Below are 10,915 nucleotides of genomic sequence, written 5' to 3' on the forward strand. Positions count from 1 at the left end.
AAAAGAAAATTGCATGCATTTTGTATTGAATAAGCGTATCGAGATTTACATAAATGCAATTTTTTTGTGATGTGAACTAAGCTGCCAATTCATATGCGAAATTATGTGGCACTCAGTCTGCTGACTGAAGCTGCCGCAGCTGCCAAATGGCAACGTGCAACTTGCCACTGGAACGAGCCTGCTTGCCACATGCAAATGTCAACTGCAGCATTTTATAGTAAACTGCTTATTGTGGCAAAATGCGCAAAACGCATTAAAAAGAGTTACTTCTCTGTTAGCTTAGCATTAACTACGCTATTTCTAGGAATTGCCATTTGGTAGCCAATTAAGCTGTAATACGTATACGTAGTTAAAGCTATTGAAGACTTAAAGAATAATTTCTTGTCGTTTCCAAGAGACTCTCACAATTGTTCCAGGCGCAGATCTTACATCGATTTCTGAATTTCAAGTTCTTTCATAATTAAAATGTTAAAACATATTATATCCATAGCATTTGCCAGATAAGAGTTAAATTAATTTATCATTCTGACTATTGTATATAATTAATACACAGTTTAAAAGCATGTTTTGTAACATGGTCAATGCCACAAAGATTTTGATCGCCTAAATTGAAATTATCTTAGTTATATATTAGATAAGTAAAAACAGGTTGTTTGGAAGCTAGCTCAAGATTTTGAGTTTGTTAGAATATATGGAAAACTTAACTAATTTAAAACTCTAGCATAAATTAATCTTCAAAGCAAAGAGGAAAATGTTCAATGCTTAGTAAAAGAATAACTTTGAAAAGCAATAATAAAACATTGTGAACATATTTGAAGCATATAAATCACTGTTAACGCTTGATATAAAATTCATGTGTCTCATTGTTGTGATTGTTCGTAAAAGATTCAAGAATATTTCTAGCCTTAATGTTGGGCAACATGAATTTTTGTTACTTTTATTTAGTCATGAGTGCTATGCACATTAACTTTTGGCCAGGGTGTTTTCACAGCTGCTGATGCTCATATAGCCAAGTTTTGTAGAAGTCAATTGGCATCAGAGTGAGAACGAGAGCGAGAAACCCTTTTAGTAATTTTATACGCGCCCGAAATATTGAATAACTTAGTGCTAAGCGAACCCAACGAACGTATGTACGTATGTTGGTATGCGAGCTTCTCTTTGGACTGCTCATCATCAGAGAAACGCGTCCTTGAAAATGCTAAACAGCAATGCGAATGAGCTAGCTATTCCGAATGTGAGGGCATGCTTAAAAGACGAAGCTGGCGAAAGGCAAAAATGCTGGCAAAAACTTTTTGGCATCTGGCAAAAGAAACAGAGACAACGATGAAGTTGGCGTTTGTGTTTGTGAGGGGGAGGATGTGGGGCCTCTGGCACGACTAGATGAATTCCCCAATGTATAAACATAAACAAGTTGGTTATTGTCTGCATGTTAAAGCATCAGCCACAGCCCCAACTTGAACTGTTTTTACTCCCGCAGCAAGCGAGGCGTCTCGGGTAGGGTACTTCATGCCAACAATTCGACCAACTTTTCAATCAACACGCCCTCCCGCCCTTCCCAGCCGCATCGCAGCCGCAGTTGAGTCGCACAGCAAACAATCAGTTATACCCCAAAAGCTTAATCGATTTTCAGCAGGTAGCGGTAGCTGCAGCCCATTCGCTTAATATGGAAAAATGTTTTTACAGCCCGCAACAAGCAAAATCTTTTGTCAAACACACACACACACACACACACATGGACACGCACACGCACAGGCAAACACCGATGTATACACAGCACGAGCATTAAAAAAGTAATTTGTTATTGTTTTTTAAGCCGCTCGAGGATATCATTGTAACGAATTTTCAATATGCGCACAACGTCAGTGGCAAGTATTTAAGAGTGATTGTTGTTGGACTCAATTTTCCTTCATTACTTTGCTTTCTTTTTGTTTTACGTTTATTTTATTTTATATATACACTCGATTACCCTTCTGGTTGGAAAGTTGAACTAGCTGCGAAATCGATTCACACTAGTATTAATTTGATGTATAACAAGTACTAAGCAAATATTCGAATCAATTATTAATTGTAGCTTAAGGCACATTAATTTAATTTTTTTTTTCTGTGCTGTGAAACCGAAAGTGTATAAAAATTTCATCAAAGCGCATTCAATTTATATTTTTCATTGGAACACTTTTTGTACATTTCCATTTCACTTGGCAGCTGAGTAACAAACAATATATAAAAACAAAAAAAAAAATACATTAATTCGCATTATGTATTTACTTTTCATTATACATGCACAAAATGCAAGTAAAACGATTATTTACATTTCCCTGGAATATTAAAAAGCAACATTCTGATACAAATGTTATGCCTCAAATGGCGCATTAGCAAACTCACTCACACATACATACGATATGCATATGCATGTGTGTGTGTGTGTGGCTTGAAGGCATTGGCAACGTCCCAATTGAATGACCCTAATGAACACCAAATATGCAATTAGCAAAAGTTGAGTTATTTGGCATAAATATTTGTGGACAGCAACGATACATAGAAGCAACAACAACAGTAACTACAAAAGCAATAATAATAAGCAGGCGCCTATTGTTGTAATTGTTGCTGTTGTGTTTGTTGTTATCGTTGTGAATCTTTGTACACATTTGTGTACTCATTGTTTGGGTTTTGGTTTGCATTTTCCAATTTGTTTTGTGGATTATGCAATTTATTTAGTTTAACTTTGCATGGCCAAAATATCTACATGCATTTCCATTTGTACTTGTATTTGTGTGTGCTTTGCGACTCGATGATAAATTCTATGGCCGCACGTAATATGGAAATTAAAACGCAGCAAACACAAATACAACAGTTCAACGGAACAGTCCTGCGCCGCGCCTCGATGTAACACACAGTAACCCAAGCCCAGGCCCAGGCCCAGGCCCAGGCCCAGGCCCAAGGCCCAAGCCAAAGCCCAGGCCCAAGCCGAGCATTGTAAATAGCAACAGCGAGCAGCGTGCACATTGATTTAATTACTTTGGCCCCAAGGCAAAAAGCAGCACATTACAACAAAAACAGCAACTACAATTAGAGCAACATAACAAACATGGTCACAAGTCTGTGAAGTCACAGGTCAAGCATTTAGGGAACTTGCATCAAAAGCGAGCAACTGGGACACTAAAAATCATTTGGGGCTGTGATAAAAAAAGGGTGTTCAAGAGATAGTTGTCATCGAATTCATTACAATTAAATGTATACTAAAAGTATACAATATGGAAAATACAGTCGTGTGCAAATAAATGCCACTGATCCTGACCTAACTACCAGTTAGTCTGACAGACAGAGATTACTGCCAATTTTGTCAAGAATAAATTTTCCTGTTGTTAGTTTATAAAATACTTACTTAAAATCCACTCAGTTTGCATTGCTCATCACGAATATTTATTTTTTATGGCGTCTCCACCTTAATAATACCTTTTTTCTTTTTATCAAGATGTATATAAAATTGCATGAAATTGTCCTAACCGAACAGCATACTATATGGTGAGTCCAATAATCTTACAAGCACCCTTTAAAGCAAAATATATCTGTTCGAGCCCTAGGGGCCAGCCATAAGGTAGAAGCTTCTGTCAATTAATCCCTAAATGTAGGTGCATAGGCAGGCCTATAAAATGTTCAAGAACACAGACGCTGCTAATTAGTGAGCAATCATAAAAGAAAAGAACGAGACGAGAAAAGAAATTGCTGAAGCTATAAAACGCTTATCAGCAAATAGCAAGAATGGACAGATGACAACAGAATGTTAGAGCAAAGGCGTAGAAATTGAGTAGCACGCATAAGACTATGGTCATGGAAGACAGTCGCATTTAACTAAACGTCATAAGCGCTCAAATTCGCAGTCAGACAAGCCAGAGAGTGACTGAGTGTCTGACTGACTGACTGACTGTGTGGGTTTGCTACATGTACCCTGCAGCATCATTACCCTGGCAGAGTGACTTCCGCTTGGCGCTATGCTTCAAGTTGGAAAATGAGCGTGTAATTAGAAATGTAAAGAGAGAGTGTGAGTGGGTGGGAAGCGACTTAGTGAAGCCAGTGCAAAAAGTCACGACTAGTATGTCGCAGAGGAAATGTGCACACGCAAAAGAAAATTGCAAATGAAAATGAAATAAAATGGCGCAAATGTAAATACACACACATAAAGAGAGCAAAGGAGAGACAGACTCATTGCTCTGGGCGCGTATTTTATATTTTCCGCTACAAGTCTCAACAATGAGCAACATAAAAAGTTATGTATAAAAATCTTTGCTACAGCTACTTTTTCGCTTGCATTTCCGTTACAGGGCAACAATAACAATAACAACAACACAACTGAATTTGCATGTGACATTTGCGGTTAAGTTTTGTAGTTTGAGCCAGACGTAACGGAAACGGTAAAGCGCTACCGTTGCCATCAGCTACACAACGTGAGCTAAAGAGCAAAGCTGCAAAAAAGTTGCTTTTTTTCATCTGTGTGCATTATTATTTTTTCATGGCAAGCGGTAAATGAAGCTGATGAAAATGCTGCGGGTTAATTTGCCAATGAGTGCCAGAAACTACAAATAATTAAGAGCTTAACTCACAAAAGTTGCTTGCCATCGTGCATGTGTATTAAGAAAAGTTGCTACTTTTCTGCTGGTTTCAATTTTGATTAAATGCTTATTAAGCATAACACAGAACGATAAAGTAAGAGTCAGACGTATGAATTTTAAAAGTTCACCAGACATAAGAATGGATTTTAATGCGACTCTGATTTTATTACATTTCAATAAGATTTATAATTGATTATTGCGCACATTATTATGCGTAGAAGTTTTAGCTGATCTATATGCGTGCTTAAGTTATACTTCGGTCTAAGGTTGAGGAGAACATATAGACTGCGTTTTTATGAAGTTGACAATTAGGTTTTTTGCCTTAGATTGTAGTTTCATTATTTAGTTTTATTTAATTATAAAGGAATTACTTAGGTCCTTGATCAACATAGCATAAACGTGCTTTAAGCACTCATGCTTCAATATAAAAGAAGGCAGGCGTCATTAAAATTGTTTTGTTATATCAGTTGAAATTGAATTGAATTTTACTGAAATTACAATAAAAAAGAATCTATGACTCTTGGATATGATTCTCAGTTTTGAAAAATTGTTGTACCACTTTTAATCTCAATTAAAGTCTTGAATACTAAGTTTTCAATTTTTTGAAAGGCAATACTACAACAAATATTTTTTACGTTTATTTTTTTTAAGGAAAATATGCTATCCCTTAAGTTATTCTTCCTTTTCTTTCTCTAACTACTTGTAATGATTTTATTTTATTATTTTATTAACTTAAATTAAAATTAATAAAGAGCTTACCAAAAATGTATAAAATGATTTCAACTGCTTTTGTTGACCAGTTATTTAATGACGAATCCTTTGCACAAATGTTTGGCCGGCTTCCAATTAAATTGAATGCGTTTATGTTCAGCTAGTAGTGCTGCAGTTGCAGTTTTAATAAAGCTATATGTATTTTATTTTGTTATTCTTTTTTTAACTACAATATCTGTATTTATTTAATTTGTTGGTAACGCAGAATATATGCTGTATATTTAATTTTATACTTATTTATGACTTTTTATCAATAATTAAATTTATGTGCGCATATTTATGTATCTTTATTATATTTTATATTTAATATTGTAATTTTTTCTATGTTCGTTATGCTTACTGTTGCTCGCTTAATCTGATATTATTACACATTGCATTAGGCACTACATTAATTCCTGATTTTTATGGTGATGCTGATTTTAATTTATAAAATATTGAATTATTCACGCGACGAAATTGATTTTTTTTTCGCTAGCATTCACTGTAGCTTGTCGATAAATAAATGATGATGTTGCAAAAAGCGCATTTGAAGTTAACCACTGTATTACTTTTGCAGAGTTTTTACGAAGCGCTAGAAAAAGAGAAAAAGCCAGTCGGAATTAAAATAGAAAAACATAAAATAAAGTGTAAGCTATTTGGCAATAAGCAACATGCATGCGGACTATAAATTCTTGCATTATAAGCGGCAGTAATAACAAAATTTACAATTAGTGTAGCGGCGAAAACATAAATTTCCATTAAAAAGCAAGCATAACACGTATACGCCATGTGTAACGCTTGTTAATTATGTGCTTTAAGCACGCAGCTGGCAACCGAAATTTTTTTTAAATTTTCCACATACAGTCCGACGAGCTATGCAGAAAGCGAAAAGACGTTGAAGTAGCAAAAGCGTAAAGCAATCTGTCAATAGCTTATGAAGCTGACGAAAGCAAAAACACAGCACACTCAGACTTTTGGCTGCTGTATATGGTATATGGAAGTGCAAGCTTAAAGGTAGACATATATACATATGTCTATGCATATACCTGGGTGTCTGTGCAGCTGGCGACACAACAAAAAGGCAGCTGTGTGTGAATTGTGGGTGAAAGGACAAGCATAAAAAGCACAAGCAGATGACGAAGATGATGATGACTATGAAGCTTGGCTGTAGCCGCTGCAAAATCACTGTGTAAATGCGCTTAATCCAAACGCTTAAAAGCCAACGTAGCCAGCTTAAGTTGAAAATCTTAAAAAAGGTTGCAGCTAATTAAATTTTCGACTTTCAGCAAGTAAAAAACTTATGAGTTCGATTGATGCTCCATAAATATAAATTTTATGTTCATCTAAGACTTGGCATACATTGAAGCGGATTTTTCGAAAATTTTAAAATAGCGCTGATTGTTCAGCATTTAATACACGTAAAATGTATGCAAATGCAATAATCAGTACAAAAACACACTTAATTTTATCCAATACACAGGCATTACTCATACGCCGCTAGTTACATGCGGGCCACAAATTTGAACAGCCTACGCGGCTGTGTTGACTTTTCCCAAATATTCTCACGCTCTTGTGCGTTCACTTCGTTGGCAGCTTAACATTTATGCTGTTTTTATGTGTTTTTTTTTTATTCTAGTTTAGTTTTGTTTGCTGTTGGCTTTTTATTTGCGCTGCTTTGGCGTCAACATGTTGTTTTTTATGTTGTTTTAACTTTTACGCTTTATTAAGTTGCCTACTGCCTAGGCGACTGGCGCTACTTAATGCTGCTCTTATTGCTAACTGCCTATGTATAAGTCAGCGAGCGTTAGCTATAGCAGCATCCCTTTTGCTTTTGTGTCTGTTTAAATAAAATAAATGTAGGTGAGAATATACATAAATAGAGGCCACATGCGCTGCTGCTGCGCCCCTCTTATGAAATGTGTGTATGTGTCGGAAAATTATAAAACAGACATTGCTGAAATTGGCGCGCCTGCTGACTCAAGTTCGAGGGTTGATTCAGTTGTAGGCGTCTAAATAGCAAAGCGCAGTGAAGCACGCAACGAGTGGGTTGCCACACAAAGAAACAGCTGACAGGCACAGAGAATGACTAGATAAGTTTTGCTAAATTATCCTATGAAATTTTACTCAGCTTAACTTTCAACAATGGCCAAGCAATTTAGCGAAGAAAATTGTTTTCAATCATGACATTTTTTTTCGATAATTCGCTTGCTTAAGCAAGTGATAAAAACCAAGTACAACAATAACAATTACAAAAGTTTCTCAGGCCAGGCGACCGCTCTGGCACTGGCTGTGATGTTGAATGGAAAACGAATTTGCATATATGCCAGCGCATAAATATATAGAGTGCAATTTATGTGTGCATCTATTTAACATTTTTGCAGCTTTCCTTCTCCAAACATTTTGCCCTTTTTTTGAGGGCCGCCTGCACTTGTCACGCGTTGTCTTGTCACATGTGCACACACATACATATGTGAGATTATGTTCAGATGTGTGTGTGTGTGTTTGTGTGTGGTTTGCCCTCGTTGTGAATGCAAAAAAGCGCAAGCGAGATAAATAAAAGACACACATACACACACAGTGGCAAAAGTAAAAACAAACTTGTGAATGCGAGCAAAACAAAAAATAGTTTAACAAAATGCAGGCTGGCAATGCCAGTGGCAGCTCGAAACAACACAAGAATTCTAGCATCAAAAGCAGTTTGATGCTTAAATAAAATAATAAAAAAATATAATAAAACAAAAACTTCTGTCTGAGCTCTGAAAGAAGGTACATGTGTATTTCCTGCTCATCTTACCTATCTATTAATCTATCTATTATCAATAAATTTTTTAAGTGTTAAGAATTTGAAAAAATTCTTTTTGTGGGCTATGGTATTACGGTTAACTTGCTTTGAGCCTCCTGGACATTCCAGCAGTGGCGACAAGTGCATACTTTACTTTAAATTTAACTGAAGACACCTGGGGTGTCATTATTAAATAAGCTTATTGTAGCACCCAACATAAGACTTTGCTATGAAATGCGGTTTTCATTACAGCTTCAGAAAATCCAAGAGCTTTGCAGAAAATAACTATTATTTTTACTAGTATTTTTAAATTCCTTTTGACAACTAATATATCCACTAATGGCTAATAAATAATTTCATTTATTCAATATTAAAAATATAAATATGCTGTTCGATTGCTTTCATTCAATAAATATTTTTTTCTCTTTATTGATTTTATTTATGATTTATTTCTTAGCCAAGAAATTAAAATCAAGATAAAATTTCTTTTGCTTTTCAGTTTTCTCAACCTTTTTTGCCCTTTCCTCCGGATTTTACTATTTAAAAAGTTTATAATTTACATTTGTCTGTATAACAGCAACAATAACAATTATTTAAAACAACAGGCCCTCAAAAACAACTATAAGAAAAAATTAGAACAAGTGCAATATGGTAAAAGTTTTCGACCCCAAGCTCGGCTCAAGAAAATGTTCAATTAAAAGACGCTGCTAAAATTGAAAAATTAAGGCATGCTGTGCAGTTTTTTTTAAAGCGCACTCCAAAACTGTAGCCAAGACAAAAGCAAAGTAGTCGAAAATCAATAAAAACCAGCATAGCCACAGTTTTAACGTTATGTATTAATAAATAAAAAGCGATAGTCGCAAGTTGAGAAGCACAAGTTCAGAAAAAGTTTGAAAGTTAGCGGCACTTTAATTATTTAGTGGGGAATAGGCACCAAGTGTTCAGTGTCGCATAAATATATTATATACATATAGAAAATGGCGAGCCGACTACAGACACAACCACAAGGGGTAATGAACCCAATGTGTGCGAGCCATGAAGATGCCCAGAGGCAGGCGAGCAAAACAGCCGCTAGCAGCAGGGCAAATGGAGCGCGCTGCCTGGTTTCAGCCTCAGTCTCTCTCTTTCTCTCTCTTTCTCTAATGCAGCAGTGGGTGTCAACAATTGCACAGCTGGGCACACACACAAAGACAGCAGCACAGCTGAAGTAGAAGAAATAACAGTTATAGCAGCTAAAAGAAACAGTAGTAGCCAAACAAACACACACCCACACACACACATACAAATCATGTCACTGGACAACTTTAAAAAGCATTCGCTGAAAAATGTCAACACGAGCGCCAACGAAGCTTAAAATGTAATCAATTTTTTGCAAAGCCAATATATATATATATATATATATATATATATAGGCTCTATTTTTGAGATTTACTGTATGAAATTTATATGCTATGGACTTTTGACTTTAGCTACAACTGCAGTTCAAATCGATAGACAAGACTTGTTGAAATTTTGCGCACACACTGCGTATGTGTAATGTACATAGCTAACAAGTGGCTGCATGCTTGGCAACGGCGAATAGCTCAGCTGCGCTTCCAAACAAACATTTACTTATGTATTTTAGCCAATTTATTTTTTTAAATAACAATCAACAACCACACAAGCTCAAAATAAATTGCTCATCAATAAATTTTATTGTGTTGTCAAAGATTTTAGCACAGCGAGAGGAATGCAAACCACATTGACCAGAAATGCATACAAAAACCACAAAATATCTTTATGCGCTTTTCATAAAACTTCATCGACGTATTGAAATAAGCACAGCAGGTGCCTTAATTTGCAATCAAATTGACTCTCCGCTTACTGTGCGAAACTATCAATAAAACTTTGCAGTAACAAACGCAATTTGTCTTTGTTTATAAGCTATGCTAAGTAAACATGCAAAAATTGAATTATTTACATTTGGTTAGCTATTATTATTGTTGGATATTTATTTTAACTGCACTCAAATCATAGACACGCACCGAATAAATCAAAAATTCAACTCAGAATTATTTCGAAGGTTTATTTATAATTGGAAATTTATTTTGAGAATATTTTGATGCAAAACAACAAACAGCTGTAGTGATGCTTTACTTTTAGCTTGTTAACGTAACGTAACGCGTTACAATAAAGACGACGAAAAACGGCGACGAAAGACGTAGAGACACAAAACGACGACAGGCGACGGATAGAACGACGCGTGCTGCAAACAACGAGAAAAAGTGTTTACAAAGCGGCTACTGCCACACAACTGAAGCGACAGGATGCCACAACTGGCTGGCAAGGCGTAGCAACGCTGGAACGAAGTGGAATCGGAACAGGCAACACGACGACCGGCCGAACACGAGTGGGCGCCCAAAAACATCTGTTCGCAAGCGAGTAGGCAATAGCGAATGCCAAGACTGAGTGCAAAAGAAAAAGCAATAACCTGCCAGCTTAGTCCTGGGTGTGTGCAAGAGAGAGCGCGGACACATTGTAGCTGACTAACTAACCTACCGCAAAGGGCTTGCGAATGTGGCTAAAGAAATTAAATAGATTACACAGCATAAATGCATGCAGGCAACTTAATCAGCTCATCTTGAGACTGCATTTTTTGTAAAATCTTGATTAATATTTACGTAGACAGCTGCCAGACAAAATTGCGCCTGCGCTTCACATTTTTTTAAAAAGCCTCCTTAGCCTAAATAGGCCTAGACGAATCAACATTAAGCAAAAGTGCAACGCCACATAGCCA

General features: G+C 36.1%; 1 protein-coding gene across 2 annotated transcripts in view; it reads right to left on the reverse strand.

Annotated features, from left to right (window-relative positions):
* LOC108598697 (AT-rich binding protein) overlaps positions 1-5,783 on the reverse strand; it is a 61,137-nt gene extending 55,354 nt beyond the window's left edge. Inside the window, exons 1-2 of one of the 2 annotated variants that reach the window (XM_017985420.1) lie at positions 5,719-5,783; positions 5,367-5,487 (exon numbers count right to left, since the gene is read on the reverse strand). The gene's annotated coding sequence lies outside the window, so the exon portion shown is untranslated. Of the gene's footprint in view, positions 1-5,366; positions 5,506-5,718 lie in introns of those variants that run through there. The other variant, XM_017985419.1, reaches the window with a different exon arrangement.
* Between the last annotated feature and the right edge of the window lie 5,132 nt (positions 5,784-10,915).

This window comes from Drosophila busckii, chromosome 3L (genome assembly GCF_011750605.1).
Source record: "Drosophila busckii strain San Diego stock center, stock number 13000-0081.31 chromosome 3L, ASM1175060v1, whole genome shotgun sequence".
NCBI classification, from domain to species: Eukaryota; Metazoa; Arthropoda; class Insecta; order Diptera; family Drosophilidae; genus Drosophila; species Drosophila busckii.